This window comes from Rhinoraja longicauda, chromosome 2 (genome assembly GCF_053455715.1).
Source record: "Rhinoraja longicauda isolate Sanriku21f chromosome 2, sRhiLon1.1, whole genome shotgun sequence".
Lineage (NCBI taxonomy): Eukaryota > Metazoa > Chordata > Chondrichthyes > Rajiformes > Arhynchobatidae > Rhinoraja > Rhinoraja longicauda.
In genome coordinates, this window is record NC_135954.1 from 77,129,327 (window position 1) to 77,146,327 (window position 17,001).

Consider the following 17,001-nt stretch of genomic DNA (forward strand, 5'->3'; position numbering starts at 1 on the left):
TACCTAAAAAAGCTTTTACTATCCTCCTTTATATTATTGGCTAGTTTACCCTCGTACCTCATCTTTTCTCCCCGTACTGCCTTCTTAGTCATCTTCTGTTGCTCTTTAAAAGAGTCCCAATCCTCTGGCTTCCCACTCTTTTTTGCTTTGTTGTACTTCTTCTCTTTTATTTTCATGTTGTCCTTGACTTCCCTTGTCAGCCATGGGGGCCTCTTACTCCCCTTATAATCTTTCCTCCTCTTTGGGATAAATTGATCCTGCAACTTCTGCATTGTTCCCAGGAATACCTGCCATTGCTGTTCCACTGTCTTCCCTGCTAGGGCCTCCTGCCAGTCAATTATGGCCAGCTCCTGCCTCATGCCTCTGTAATCCCCTTTGCTATACCGTAATACTGACACTTCCGATTTTCCCTTCTCCCTCTCGATTTGTAGAGTAAAACTTATCATATTGTGATCACTGCTTCCTAATGGCTCTTTTACCTCGAGTCCCCTTATCAGATCAGGTTCATTACACAAAGCTAAATCCAGAATATGGCAAAGGAGAGGTGAGGGAAGACGTGATCATCGACTACGACTCAAAGCTCGAGCAGTTGCTTCAGCAATGCGTACAGCAATACATCAAACTCAACAGAGACAAGTCTGTCTTCAGAGCTACCGAGATACCCTTCCTGGGACACGTGATCACTAGCACAGGAAATGTCGCCAATGTCGTCAACATGCCAGCATCCTCAGATGTACAGTGTGTGCAGAGGCTAGTTGGATTCGTCAACTACCTGAGCCGCTTTCTACCCAGCCCGTCTGATACTCTAGAGCTCATCAGACAGCTGATGAGACCAGACAAAGCGTGGGAGTGGGTCTGCTGAGCAGGACAACGCGATGTCCAAGATCAGACAGATGGTGTCTGAAGCACCGATCTTAGCGTACTACAATCCCAAGGAGGAGCTGACGATTCAGTGTGATACGAGCAACAAAGGACTAGGGGCAGCCTTGCTCCAAAAGAGACAGCCTATCACGTATGCGACCAGAGCAATAACCGACACCAAATCGTGATATGCTTCGATCGAGAAGGAGATGCTCGCTATGGTATTCGCAATGGAGTGTTTTCATCAATACACATTTGGGTGTTTCACCAGCGAGATCAGCGATCACAAGCCGCTTGAAATGATAGCGAAGAACCCGCTAGTGAAAGCACCGAGGGGTCTCCAAGGAATGCTACTCCGCCTACAGAACTATGATTTTGACATCATCTGCCGTCAGGGGAAGCTCATGTATCTTGCAGATACACTGTCACGTGCAGTTAGCGGTATTCCAGGCAGAGAGCAAGCAGTCGAGGTGGTCAACATGACAATAATAGACAATAGACAATAGACAATAGGTGCAGGAGTAGGCCATTCAGCCCTTCGAGCCAGCACCGCCATTCAATACGATCATGGCTGATCACTCTCAATCAGTACCCCGTTCCTGCCTTCTCCCCATACCCCCTCACTCCGCTATCCTTATCATGGTATCACACTTGCCAATTCGCGATGAGCGTCTCGAGCAAATTCGCGATGAAACATCGAAAGATGACACGCTACAGATGCTGAAAAGCATCATCATCAGTTGTTGGCCTAGCGAACGCGATACGCTACCAGAGCAGCTCACGCCTTATTACAGCTACAGGAATCAGCTCACAGTACTAGATGGTTCGATCTTCAAGGGCGAGCACGTGATCATACCGATAAGCTTACGCAGAGACATGAAGAAAAGATTCACTCTTCACATCTGGGCATCGAAGGCTGTCCACAACGAGCACGCAAATACCAATTCTGATCTGGCATGAGTAGCGACATCAAGCAATATATCGCTACATGTGATGTGTGCCGCACCTATGAAGCCAGCCAGCAAAAAGAGTCACTTATGAGTCATGAGCTACCGACTAGGCCATGGGAGAAAGTCGGTACAGATCTCTTCTCATGGGACGCGAATGATTATCTCGTCACCGTTGCCTACCATAGCATCTTCTTCAAAATAGACCGGCTGTGAGACACAAGCAGTCCAACCGTAATTGGCAAGTTGAAAGCTCATTTCACGAGGTATGGCAGCCCGACACAAGTTGTGATCGATAACAGACCGCAGTTCACATCGATCGCATTTCGCCAGTTCACGAGAGAATGGGATTTTGAGCACCTGTGCAGCAGTCCCGGTAAGAGCAAAGCTGGGCACAAGTCCCATTCAGCGCCTCATGAATCGCCGCACGCGTACACTTCTGCCCACGTCAGCAATCCTACTCGAACCCAGGGTAGTACACGATCATGAACGCAAGAAGCAGCGCATTCTGCAGCAAGCTGACAATTACAACGTCAGCTAAAGCCCTTTCCCCACTTCACAAAGGGGATACATTGCGAATGCAACCCCTCGTACAAGGAAAGAAGAGTTGGGAGAAAGCCATCGTTTCCCGCCGGCTTGATTTTAGATTTAGATTTAGATTTAGAGATACAGCGCGGAAACAGGCCCTTCGGCCCACCAAGTCCGCACCACCCAGCGATGAGCGTTCATATGTGGTTCAGACCCCTTCTGGCATCTACCGTCACAATCATATACTCCTCCGCAAGACCCACGAAAATCCACCAGCCGAGCTAGTCGCACGTCAACACGCGAAGCACGGCCAGACCATCAATGACCAGAGCGTGTCTACAACACCGACCACAACAAACGCGACACAGGCGTTTAAACAACAGCCAGCGCCTACTGAAGAGAAAACAGCTACAAAGCAAGCTGACAAAAACAATGATATTGACATGAACAAAACAATGAAAACTCGTTCAGGTCGCACAGTCAGACCGTCAAAGTATCTCAGAGACTTTGTGACATTGATTTTGTCATTGTCATTTGTTAGGTTTGATGATGCATGTTTTTTTAGAAATGACAAGTTCATGGTAATGGAGTTCATAAATGTCATGGTAATAGACAAGTGTAGACACATTGCACAGTAAAGAAATATATTTTTCAAATTGTTAGAGAATCAATGTTTAAGATACATTTACTTTTTTTTAAAAAGTATTTTTTTTACAACATACATTGTACATCTGACAGTTTTTATCTTTTGGAAAAAGGGGGGATGCTGTGATATATAATATTCATGTACTGTTTGTTTGATTGACTGAACGACTTAATAAAGTCCACACATGCACGTGCGCATGCGCGGGAATTGCTTCTTCTTGGAACCATGTCTCCAAACCTCTCCCAGACTGCCCTTCTCTGAGCCACCCATTTTCCTTCTATCCCCCCCCCCCCCCCCCAATCATTAAAGAATTTAAAATAGCGCATTTGGAAAACGGTGACTGACAGGATCGGTGAAAGTCAGCATGGATCATCATCTTGACTAATCATCTGCATTTTTTGAGGATGTAACAAGTAGAATGGATAAGGGAGAGCCAGTGGATGTGGTGTAAGTGGACTTTCAAAAAGCCTTTGACAAGGTCCCACACAAGAGATTAGTGTGCAAAATGAAAGCACATGGTATTGGGGTAGTGTATTGACATGGATAGCGAACTGGAAGGCAGACAGGAAGCAAAGAGTAGGAATTAACGGGTCCTTTTCAGAATGGCAGGCAGTGACCATGGGGGTGCTGCAAGGCTCGGTGCTGGGACCCCAGTTATTTACAATATATATTAACGATTTAGACGAGGGAATTAAATGTAACATCTCCAAGTTTGTGGATGACAGTGTGAGCTGTGAGGAGGATGCTATGAGGATGCAGGGTGACTTGGATAGGTTGGGTGAGTGGGCAGATGCAGTGTTATAATGTGGATAAATGTGAGGTTATCCACTTTGGTGGCAAGAACAGGAAGGCTGATTATTATCTGAATAGTGTCAGATTAGGAAAAGGGAAGGTGCAACAAGACCTGGGTGTGCTTGTACATCAGTCACTGAAAGTAACCTTGCAGTTACAGCAGGCAGTGAAGAAAGCTAATGGCATGTTGGCCTTCATTGCGAGAGGTTTTGAGTTTAGGAGCAAGGAGGTCCTACTGCAGTTGTACAGGGCTCTGGTGAGCCCGCACCTGGAGTATTGTGTGCAGTTTTGGTCTCCTAATTTGAGGAAGGACATTATTGCTATGGAGGAAGTGCAGCGTAGGTTAACCACGTTAATTCCCGGGATGGCGGGACCGACATATAATGAAAGAATGGGTCGACTGGGCGTGTATTCACTAGAATTTAGAGGGATTAGAGGGGATCTTATTGAAACATATAAAATTCTTAAGGGATTGGACAGGCTAGATACAGGAAGAATGTTCCCGATGTTGGGAGAGCCCAGAACCAGGGGTCACAGTTTAAGAATAAGGGGTAGGCCATTTAGGACTGAGATGAGGAAAAACCTCTTCACCCAGAAAATTGTGAATCTGTGGAATTCTCTGCCACAGAGGAAGTGGAGGCCAATTCACTGGATGTTTTCAAGAGAGAGTTAGATTTAGCTCTTAGGGCTAACGGAATCAAGGGAAATGGGGAAAAATCAGGAAAGGGGTACTGATTTTAGATGATCAGCCATGATCGTATTGAATGGCGGTGCTGGCTTGAAGAGCCGAATGGCCTGCTCCTGCACCTATTTTTTCTATGCTTCTGTGAATGCATGTTTGGTGCAAGATGCGTCTTTGTCTGTCTGTCCACTTTCAGGAAACTATGTACTTGATCTCCCTGTTCTACTGCATTCTCCAGTGAGCTATCATTTACTACGCAAGTTCTGTCCTTGTTTGACTTGCAAACATATAACATTTCACACTTGTCCAAGTTCAATTCATTTTGGCAATCCTTGGGCCACTTTCCCCATTTGATCTATCTACTCCCTAGACAACCTTAGATAAACCTCTTCACTGTCCACTCTCCCACCAATTCTGGTGTCATCGGGAATGCACTGCCTGAGAAGGTGTCGGAGTCAGTGACTCACACAACATGTAAAAAGTATCTGGATAAGCATTGACTTACTCAGGCATAGAAGGTTGATAAGTGTTGGTTAATGGAATTGGTATAGGTGGATACTTAATGATCTGTATGGAAATGCTGATCGATAGAGCTTGTTTCTGTGCTGTTTGATTCAAGATTTGAAATAATCGACAGATCTAAACACAATATATTAAAAGGAAATACTCTATGACTAATTATATATAATAAATGTATTAACTATTACGAACTGATTATAAACTTCTCAACTTGAGTAATGTTCTTGTGCAATCACATAAAAGACTCACCTGAACTTTTCAATATGTATAGAAGTTCTTTTTCAGTGATAGCTGCTACCATTTTAAATTTACACAACCATTGGCTTGGAAAAAACAGTATTGTGATATTTCTTCCTCAGACTCTAATAATGAAATATAAAATAATGACAAGATTAACAAAACTGGGTTTTGGTAGTTTTCCATTTAAGGCTTTCCATATAATTTACCTGAATACAAAAGCAATTAAATTGATGGTAGCTCTTAGGGCTAACGGAATCAAGGGATATGGGGGAAAAAGGAGGAACGAGGTACTGATTTTAGATGATCCGCCATGATCATATTCAATGGCTCGAAGTGCCTATTTTTCTATGTTTTTATCACCTTTATCTCTTCCACCCACTAGACCCTCACCTCTATGTTTACATTTCACTCATTCCCTTCTCTCCCTGATAACCATTTATCTTCATTTCACCTTGTCATTGATACTACCTCCACCTTTCTTTACCTGTATCTACCTATCACCTGGCAGGTTTTTTGCCCCATTTCTTACCCTCTACTATATTAGTCTGAAGAAAAATCCCAACCCGAAACACAGCCCATTTCCCACCACAGATGCTGCCTGACCCACTGAGTTCCTTAAGCACTTTGTTTTTTGCTCCAGATTCCAGCAGCAACAGTCTCTAGTGTCTCCTGCTTTATTTCTTTCATCATTCACACCTGAAATTGTTAACTCTGTATTTTTCCCACAGATACTAGCTCAATTACTGAGTGCATCCACCATTCTCTGCATTTGTTCCAGATTTCCGCAGCTGCAATATAGGTTTGAACAAAGGTTTTAGTTCAGACCACTGCCATTCAAACCCTAAAGTGCTGCAAACATGGAATTCCAGTGTTCAGGATTTGTAAATGTGCAGCAGTCCATGAATCTTTTCAGTGGGTCAGTAAGATTGTTGAGACATCGTTCTGGGAGATTACTATTTGCTCCATGGACTACTTATCGAGTACCCTCTTCCACACCTCCCGTAACCTAGCTATGCCTTTGCTACTGTCTATCATCTTGTCATATCACGATGGATGAGATTCACACCCAGAACTACTTTTGGATCTGCAGGAGGTTGTCCACGCAGGTCTTCTGTATTCTCCCCTCCCCCCCCCCCCCCCATCCATCTAATGCCAGTAAACTACTGTCAGGCATGCCACAACATGTGGAGGATAGAACTAGTGTCAGGGTGATCGCGGTTGGTGTGGACTCGGAGGGTCAAAGGGTTTGTTTCCGTACTGTATCTCTAAACTAAACTAAGACAAACTAATTTTTAAAAGAAATCCTAAAAGATTAATTGGTGTCCAAGGCCACAGCATCGAGTCTCAACATTTTCATGCAAACACGCTGATCTTCATTCATACGCCATGACATTGCAAGTTGTAGATAGTTGTTGTGAAACAGATATAGAAAAATTGCGGAACAGGTTTTCAAAGAACTTCAACCAAACAGGTTCTCACAGTGCAACATTCCAAATACTGCTGGTATTTTTAGTAAAATGATTCGTATGGGAGGGTACATCACATGATGTACTCAGAATGATATGAAAACATGCAAGCAGCTTCCATTATACATAGATATTTGGTGTTGCTCTCTGGTAAGTGTCTTCCATCAGTAACCAAATAAGTAATCTGTGGGTGAAAAGGTGGTGCCATTAGTAGAACCACTGCCTCAAAGTGCCAGATTTCTGAGTTTAATCCTGACCTCAGCTTGAGTCTGTGTGCAGTTTGCATGTTCTCCATGTGACTGTGCAGTATTCTTCCAGATGTTTTTATTCCTACCCTCATCCCAAACATGTGAACGCTGGTAGGTTAATTGGCTATTCTAAACTATCCCTTTTGTGACGGAAACTGACAGGATCCATGGGGATTTTTTGAGAATGTGGAAAGAATCAAAATGAGGATTAATGTAAATGTGTGATTGATGGTCGGTGAGGACTTGATGGGCAGAAGAACCTGTTTCCACATGGTATTTAAATCTGGCTCTTGGCCCACGTGAATGAGAGGCCGAAGGGCCTGCTTCCAGGCTCTATGGCTATGTCTCTATGGTGACCTGGTTCTACCTGTTTCTTTCTCTTCTTCAAGGTCTAAAATATGCCATCAGGGGTTAAAGTGATGGATGAATGGGGAAGGTTAGTTAAGCTCCCAGCACATATCGTTTCAATTTCCACAACTTCAAACATGAAATGAATTCATTCAACCAAGAGCAATAGGAAATGCTTGCTGTATTTCCAGCATTTTCTGTTTTATTATTAGATTTACAGTATTTATGGTAGGTTGCTTTACAGAGGGGAAAGTGTGTGTGTGGGGTGGGGGGGGGGGGGGGGGGGGGGTGGGGGGTGGAGTGTGATGCTCTAATTCCATGAGAAAAATCATATCCTGGTGGCTAATGCAAGCCCATGGAGATGCAGATAAGGAAGGTGATATATGTTTTAATCTTATTTTGAAGCTCCATGATCTGACAATAATAGGTCTGGTCACCACTCAGGCATGGGCATTTCTATTGGATTTACCTGGGTTTCATTATGGTATTTCCAAATCCAGGTAGACATGGAGTCCACATTCTGAAATCCGATAATTTTCTTAGGTCCTTCTTTGCCTGCTGTGTCTGAGTAATATTAAACATTATATGTTTGATATGTTTTATATGTATATGAGCCATATTAAACATTATACATTATAACAGTCACATTGAAAAATTAATTGGGAAATTAGTTTCTAGGAAAACAATATGTTGATCTTTTATGTGCAGGAAGGAACTGCAGATGCTGGTTTAAATCGAAGATAGACACAAAAAGCTGGAGTAACTCAGCGGGTCAGACAGCATATCTGGAGAAAAGGAATAGGTGAAGTTTCGGGTCTTGAAAAGAAGGGTCTCAACCCGAAACGTTACCTATTCCTTTTCTCCAGAGATGCTGTATGACCCGCTAAGTTACTCCAGCTTTTGATGTCTCTCATGTTGATCTACATGCTTGATTGAATCAGGTCAGTTTAAATATGCTGATTTCCTCATAAATGTAGGCTTTTTACTGACATTAAGTAAATTTAAAAAACAAAAAATCCAGGGTTTTCTTTGTAAATGTGTGGACACCAAAAATATAGATAGATGTTCACTTTACATAAAATGTACATATTCTACAGTTCAGACAGCATCTGTTGAAAGAGAAACAGAGTTAACACTTTAGATTGAAGTCCCTTCATGAGAACATTTGACTTTAATTTCACCTTTTGGCACCTTTGATCATATCCTCCCACCATTGGAGGCAGGTCTCTATCTCTTGTCAAGGCTCTTCTGGGCGATAAACCATGCCACTTGGAGTAGTCTTAGATGCATGGCCCTTTGGTCCAACTTGCCCACACCAGCCAGCATGTGTTGCTCAATTTTACATTGAACTCGGTCTATATTTGGATTCAAAAATGTTTAGTGTCACAAAGCACATAAGTAGGCCCACCATGCCAATGTCCACCAACACTTGGTCCATAGCCTCCTCTGCTCTCAGGTAAACAATCCGATCCAGTCTTCCTTCGTAACTGGATTATTTCTCCCCAGGCAACCTCCTGGTCACTCTCCTCTGCATCCTCTCCAGTGTAACGATGCAACACCTGCTCTTGCACCACTTCCCCTTTCATCATTCAGGGACAGAAATATTCAGGGCTGTTTTTAAGGCAGAGATAGATAGATTCTTGATTAGTACAGTTGTCAGGGGTTATGGGGAGAAGGCAGGAGACTGGGTTTAGGAGGGAGAGATCGATCAGCCATGATTGAATGGTGGAGCAGACTTGATGGGTCAAATGGCCTTATAATGCTCCTATCACTTATGACAAACGGTCCTTTCAGATGAAGCAGCTTATGCATGTACACTTCTGCTGATTCATTGTTTTACATTTGGTACTCACAATGTGGCCCTTTCTGCACTGAGGAAACCAGATTCAAACCCGGTGACTGCTTTAAGGAGGACCTGCATTTACTCACCGGGCAACCCAAGCTTTCTGCTACCTGCCACTTCCATTCTCCATCCCACTCCCACTCTGACAAATCTGTATGCAACCTCCCTCATTGTTACAATAAAGGCCAAAGCATGTTTGAGGAACAGCACTTCATCTTTCATCAAGGTATTTTGCAGCTTTCAGGATTGAATATTAATTTCAACATCTTCCAGCTGACTTGCTTTTTTGTTTTGTATCAGAACTGGCCAGTCTGCCGTAGGTCATCTACAGTGCAGTTAGAAAGTATCCAGACCCCTTCACCTTTTCCACATTTTGTTACATTACAGCCTTATCTTAAAATGATTAAATTCATTTTTCTAATCATCAATCTACACACAATACCCCAGAATGAAGAAGAAAAACAGGTGTATAGAAAAATTTGCCGTGATTTAAAAGAAATAACTGAAATATCACATTTCAGACCCTTTGCAATGACACTCAAAATGGAGCTTAGATTCATCCTGTTTCCATTGCTTATCCTTGAGATGTTTCGACAACTTGATTGGAATCCACCAGTGGTAAATTAAATTGAATGGACATGATTTGGAAAGGCACACGCCTGACTTTATAAGGTCCCACAGTTGACAGTGCATTTCAGAGCAAAAACAAAGCCATGAAGACAAAGGAATTGTCTGTAGACCTCCGAGGACAGGATTGTGTCGAGACACAGATCTGGGGAGGGTATAAAACAATTCCTGCAGCATTGAATGTCCCAAAGAGCACAGTGGCCTCCGTCTTTCTTAAATGGAAGAACTTTGGAACCACCAGGACTCTTCATGGAGCTGGTTGCCTGGTCAAACTGAGCAATCGGGGGAGAAGGGCCTTGGTTAGGGAGGTGACCAAGAACCCATTGGTTCTGACAGTTCCAGAGTCCCTCTGTGAAGATGGGAGAAACTCTAACTGCAGCACTCCACCAATCAGGCCTTTATGGTAGAGTGGCCAGATGGAAGCCACTCCTCAGTAAAAGGCACATGACTGCCCATTTGGAGTTTGCCAAAAGGAACCTAAAGGACTCTCAGGCCATGAGAAACAAGATTCTCTGGTCTGATGAAACCAAGATTGAACTCTTTGGCCTGAATGCCAAGTGTCATGTCTGGAGGAAACCAGGCACTGCTCATTACCTGGCCAATACCATACCTACGGTAAAGCATGGTGGTGGCAGCATCATGCTGTGTGGGATGTTTTTCAGTGACAGGAACTGGGAGACTAGTCAGGATTGAGGGAAAGATGAACGGAGCAAAGAACAGAGATCCTTGATGAAAACCTGCTCCAGAGCATTGTGGACCTCAGACTGGGGGCGGAGGTTCACAATCCAACAGGACAACGACCCTAAGCACACAGCCATGACAACGCAGGAGTGGCTTTGTGACAAGTCTGTGGATGTCCTTGAGTGGTCCAGCTGAGACCGGACTTGAACCCGATTGAACATCTCTGGAGGGACCTGAAAATAGCTGTGCATCGACACGCCCCATCCAACCTGACAAAGCTTGAGAGGATCTGCAGGCAAGAATGGGAGAAATTACTCAAATACAGATGTGCCAAGCTTGTAGCGTCTTATCCATGAAGGCTTGAGGCTGTAATCGCTGCCAAAGGTGCCTCAACAAAGTACTGAGTAAAGAGCCTGAATACTTATGTCAATGTGATATTTCAGTTATTTCTTTTTAATTACTTTGCAAAAATTTATAAATGCCTGTTTTTGCTTTTTTTATTATGGGGTATTGTGTGTAGATTGATGATACTTTTTTTTTAAAAATCCATTTTAAAATAAGGCTGTAACGTAACAAAATGTGGAAAAAGTGAAGGGTCTGAATACTTTCTGAACGCACTGTATCTGTAATATTTCTATCTCACTAGCATGGGCTGACAAGTTGAGCAATTTCTAATCCCTGGATTTCACGGCTTTTATATTCTGCTCTTTGTGTTCTCTCTAATATCCCCCATTAATCATTAGCAAATTTGCAGATGATACTATGCTGGGGGGTAGTGTGAATTGTGAGGAAGATGCAATAAGGCTGCAGGGTGACTTGGACAGGTTGTGTGAGTGTGTGGATACATGGCAGATGCAGTTTAATGTAGATAAGTGTGAGGTATTCACTTTGGAAGTAAGAATAGAAAGGCAGATTATTATCTGAATAGTGTCAAGTTAGGAGGCGGGGGAGTTCAACGAGATCTGGGTGTCCTAGTGCATCAGTCACTGAAAGGAAGCATGCAGGTACAGCAGGCAGTGAAGAAAGCCAATGGAATGTTGGCCTTCATAACAAGAGGAGTTGAGTATAGGAGCAAAGAGGTCCTTCTACAGTTGTAACCGGGCCTTGGTGAGACCGCACCTGGAGTACTGTGTGCAGTTTTGGTCTCCAAATTTGAGGAAGGATATTCTTGCTATGGAGGGCGTGCAGCGTAGGTTCACTAGGTTAATTCCCGGAATGGCGGGACTGTCGTATGTTGAAAGGCTGGAGCGATTGGGCTTGTATACACTGGAATTTAGAAGGATGAGGGGGGATCTTATTGAAACATATAAGATAATTAGGGGATTGGACACATTAGAGGCAGGAAACATGTTCCCAATGTTGGGGGAGTCCAGAACAAGGGGCCACAGTTTAAGAATAAGGGGTAGGCCATTTAGAACGGAGATGAGGAAGAACTTTTTCAGTCAGAGAGTGGTGAAGGTGTGGAATTCTCTGCCTCAGAAGGCAGTGGAGGCCAGTTCGTTGGATGCTTTCAAGAGAGAGCTGGATAGAGCTCTTAAGGATAGCGGAGTGAGGGGGTATGGGAAGAAGGCAGGAACGGGGTACTGATTGAGAGTGATCAGCCATGATCGCATTGAATGGCGGTGCGGGCTCGAAGGGCTGAATGGCCTACTCCTGCACCTATTGTCTATTGTCTATTGTCTATTGTCTATTGACCAGATAACTCATTCAAACCTTATCCCCATGGCAAGTCTAGCCTGACCCAATTAGAAATAATCATTTTGTCTCATACAACCTTTCTCCATAAATTCTGCAACTTAAAATTAGCTTGCCTAATTCTGGAGGGGGAGGGTGAACAGCCAGTTGTCGTGGTGCACATTGGCACCAACGATATAAACATAGCACAAAAAGTAAGGAAATTTGTGTTTGGTAGATTATTTCTTTGTTGTAACAATGCTTCTTGGCAATAAATCTTATACCGTTGGAAAGCCTGTTTATTTCCCTTTTAAATGGTGCCACATTTGTAAGGAACATGCATTTGTGGGATGAGCAGCAGAGCTGAGTATATGGGATGCGCCCATGAAAAATTTGGCAAATCTTCTCTGCCAATGCCAAACAGCTTATTCTGCCATTGACTCTTGTTCGGTGTTGTTTGGTGGATTGGATGATTGGTCTGAAGAAACAAGACATATTGGCAATTTAACAATTTATTCATTTAATAAACAGGAGCCACAGTAGCGTGTGGAAGAACCATACACAGCCACAACAGCCTGGCACCTCCTCCTCATGCTGGTCACCAGCCTGGTCACACACTGTTGTGGGATGGCATCCCAATCTTGTCAGCACCTGGGGGTACCAGAAGCTCAAAACAAGAGTCAATAGCAACAGCAGAATAAGCTGTTTGGCATTGGCAGAGAAGATTTGGCAAATTTTTCATGGGCGCATCCCATATACTCAGCTCTGCTGCTCATCCCACAAATGCATGTTCCTTACAAATGTGGCACCATTTAAAAGGGAAATAAACAGGCTTTCCAACGGTATAAGATTTATTGCCAAGAAGCATTGTTACAACAAAGAAATAATCTACCAAACACAAATTTCCTTACTTTTTGTGCTATGTTTAGGTAAAAAATGGGATGAGGTCCTACAAGGTGAATTTAGAGAGCTAGGAGATAAACTTAAATGTAGGACCTCAAAGGTAATAATCTCTGGATTACTACCAGTGCCACGTGCTAGTCAGTGTAGAAATAGGAGGATATTTCAGATGAATACGTGACTTGAAAAATGGTGCAAGGGGGAGGGATTCAAATTTCTAGGACATTGGAACCAGTTCTGGGAGAGGTGGGACCAGTACAAACAGGACGGTCTGCACCTGAGCTGGAATGGAACCAATGTCCTTGGGGGAGTGTTTGCTAGTGCTGTCGGGGAGGATTTAAACTAATGTGGCAGGGGGATGGGAGCATGAGCAGAGAGACAGAGGGGTGTAAAATGAAAGTAGAAGCAATAGGTAGCAAGGTGAAAAGTAAAAGTGGCAGGCAGACAAATCCAGTGTTGTAAAAACAAGCCTGAAGGCTTTGTGTCTCAATGCAAGGAATATACGTAATAAGGTGGATGAATTAAATGTTGTGATATCATGAGAGGTAGCGTCATAGAGGGGAGATACATTTCCTCCTGGTGGATGCAACAAGGACTACAAACCATCATGCCTGCCAGCAAAAGACTACAAAACCCATAGTCAGCAGGGCTGCCTGCCCTGCTGACACTGATTGCTGCTGACACTGATTGCTGCTGACACTGATTGCTGCTGACACTGATTGCTGCTGACACTGATTGCTGCTGACACTGATGGCTGCTGACACTGATTGCTGCTGACACTGATTGCTGCTGACACTGATTGCTGCCCAGCTGAACCAGATGAGCTGATTGCCTCAGTGAGAGAGCTAAAAGGGAAGGGAAGTAGTGTATTTAAAGAGAGAGACAACAACTGGTGCAGAGAGGGAGAGGGAGAGGGAGAGGGAGAGGGAGAGGGAGAGGGAGAGGGAGAGGGAGAGGGAGAGGGAGAGGGAGAGGGAGAGGGAGAGGGAGAGGGAGAGGGAGAGGGAGAGGGAGAGGGAGAGGGAGAGGGAGAGGGAGAGGGAGAGGGAGAGGGAGAGGGAGAGGGAGAGGGAGAGGGAGAGGGAGAGGGAGAGGGAGAGGGAGAGGGAGAGGGAGAGGGAGAGGGAGAGAAGCAGTGTTTGAGTTATATTCTGTAAGAAGGCAGCAAGCTACAGTTTTGATTTAACTATCTGTTTTGGTTTTGTGTACCTGTCTGCAAACAATTAAGTTTACCTGTTTTTGGAAAAGACTAAATATATGGAATTTAAGTTTGAAAACAAGAACTTTTCTGTCTTCATTTCCGGCACCCACGCCTCCCAACCTTCAAGAGAAAAGCTCCCGACCTCTCAAGACATCACAATGTGGAGATAGTTATTAATGATTATGATATAGTTGGGATTACGGAGACATGGCTCCAGGATGACCAAGGCTGGGAGCTCAACATCCAGGGGCATTCTATATTCAGGCGGGATAGACAGAAAGGAAAAGGAGGTGGGGTAGCGTTGCTGGTTAGAGAGGAGATTAACGCAGTGGAAAGGAAGGACATTAGCTCGGAGGATGTGGAATCGTTATGGGTAGAGCTGCGAAACACTAAGGGGCAGAAAATGCTAGTGGGAGTTGTGTACAGGCCACCTAACAGCAGTAGTGAGGTTGGGGATGGCATCAAACAGCAAATTAGAAAAGCGTGCACTAAAGGTGCAGCAGTTATAATGGGTGACTTCAATCTATATATAGTGACCATAATATGGTGGAGTTCTTCATTAGGATGGAGAGTGACAAAGTCAATTCAGAAATAAGTGTTCTGAACTTAAAGAAAGGTAACTTTGAGGGTATGAGATGTGAATTGTCCAAGATAGACTGGCAATTTATACTTAAAGGGTTGACGGTGGACATGCAATGGAAGGCATTTAAAGATTGCATGGATGAACTACAACAATTGTTCATCCCAGTTTGGCAAAAGAACAAACCAGGAAAGGTAGTGCATCCGTGGCTAACAAGGGAAATCAAGGATAGTATTAAAACAAAAGATGAAGCATATAAATTAGCCAGAAAAAGTATCATACCAGAGGACTGGGAGAAATTCAGAGTCCAGCAGAGGAGGACAAAGGGCTTAATTAGGAAAGGGAAAATAGATTATGAGAGAAAACTGGCAGGGAACATAAAAACTGACTGCAAAAAGCTTTTATAGATATGTGAAGAGAAAAAGACTAGTTAAGACAAATGTAGGTCAATAGACAATAGACAATAGGTGCAGGAGTAGGCCATTCAGCCCTTCGAGCCAGCACCGCCATTCATTGCGATCATGGCTGATCACTCTCAATCAGTACCCCGTTCCTGCCTTCTCCCCATACCCCCTCACTCCGCTATCCTTAAGAGCTCTATCCAGCTCTCTCTTGCAGTCCCTTGCAGTCGGAAAAAAGTGAATTGATCATAGGGAACAAGGACATGGCAGACTAATTGAACAACTACTTTGGTTCTGTCTTCACTAGGGAAGACATAAACAATCTGCCGGAAATAGCAGGGGACCGGGGGTCTAACGAGATGGAGGAACTGAGGGTAATCCAGGTTAGTCGGGAAGTGGTGTTAGGTAAATTAAATGGATTAAAGGCCGATAAATCCCCAGGGCCAGATAGGCTGCATCCCAGAGTGCTTAAGGAAGTAGCTTCAGAAATAGTGGATGCATTAGTGATAATTTTTCAAAACTCTTTAGATTCTGGACTAATTCCTGAGGATTGGAGGGTAGCTAATGTAATCCCACTTTTTTAAAAAGGGAGGGAGAGAGAAAACGGGGAATTATAGACAAGTTAACCTAACATCGGTAGTGGGGAAAATGCTAGAGTCAGTTATTAAAGATGTGGTAGCATCACATTTGGAAAGTGGTGAAATCATCAGACAAAGTCAGCATGGATTTATGAAAGGCAAATCATGCCTGACGAATCTTATAGAATTTTTCGAGGATGTAACTAGTAGAGTGGATAAGGAAGAACCAGTCGATGTGTTATATCTGGACTTTCAGAAGGCCTTTGACAAGGTCCCACATAAGAGATTGGGGTACAAACTTAAAGCACACGGTATTGGGGGTTCAGTTTTGAGGTGGATAGAGAATTGGTTGGCGGACAGGAAGCAAATCGTAGGAATAAACGGGTCCTTTTCGGAATGGCAGGCAGTGACTAGTGGGGTACCGCAAGGCTCAGTGCTGGGACCCCAATTATTTACAATATATATTAATGATTTGGACGAGGGAATTGAATGCAATATCTCTAAGTTTGCGGATGACACGAAGATGGGTGGCAGTGTTAGCTGCGAGGAGGATGCTAGGAGGCTGCAGAGTGACTTGGATAGATTAGGAGAGTGGGCAAATGCATGGCAGATGCAATATAATGTGGATAAATGTGAGGTTATCCACTTTGGCGGCAAGAACAGGAAAGCAGAGTATTACCTGAATGGTGGCCAATTAGGAAAAGGGGAGATGCAACGTGACCTGGGTGTCATGGTACACCAGTCATTGAAAGCAAGCGTGCAGGTGCAGCAGGCAGTGAAGAAAGCGAATGGTATGTTAGCATTCATAGCAAGAGGATTTGAGTATAGGAGCAGGGAAGTTCTGCTGCAGTTGTACAGGGCCTTGGTGAGACCGCACCTGGAGTATTGTGTACAGTTTTGGTCTCCTAATCTGAGGAAAGACATTCTAGCCTTAGAGGGAGTACAGAGAAGGTTCAACAGATTGATCCCTGGGATAGCGGGACTTTCATATGAAGAAAGACTGGATAGACTAGGCTTATACTCGCTGGAATTTAGAAGACTGAGGGGGGATCTTCTTGAAACATATAAAATTCTTAAGTGTTTGGAGAGGCTAGATGCAGGAAGATTGTTCCCGATGTTGGGGAAGTCCAGAACCAGGGGTCACAGCTTAAGGATAAGGGGGAAGTCTTTTAGGACCGAGATGAGAAAACATTTCTTCACACAGAGTGGTGAGTCTGTGGAATTCTCTGCCACAGAAGG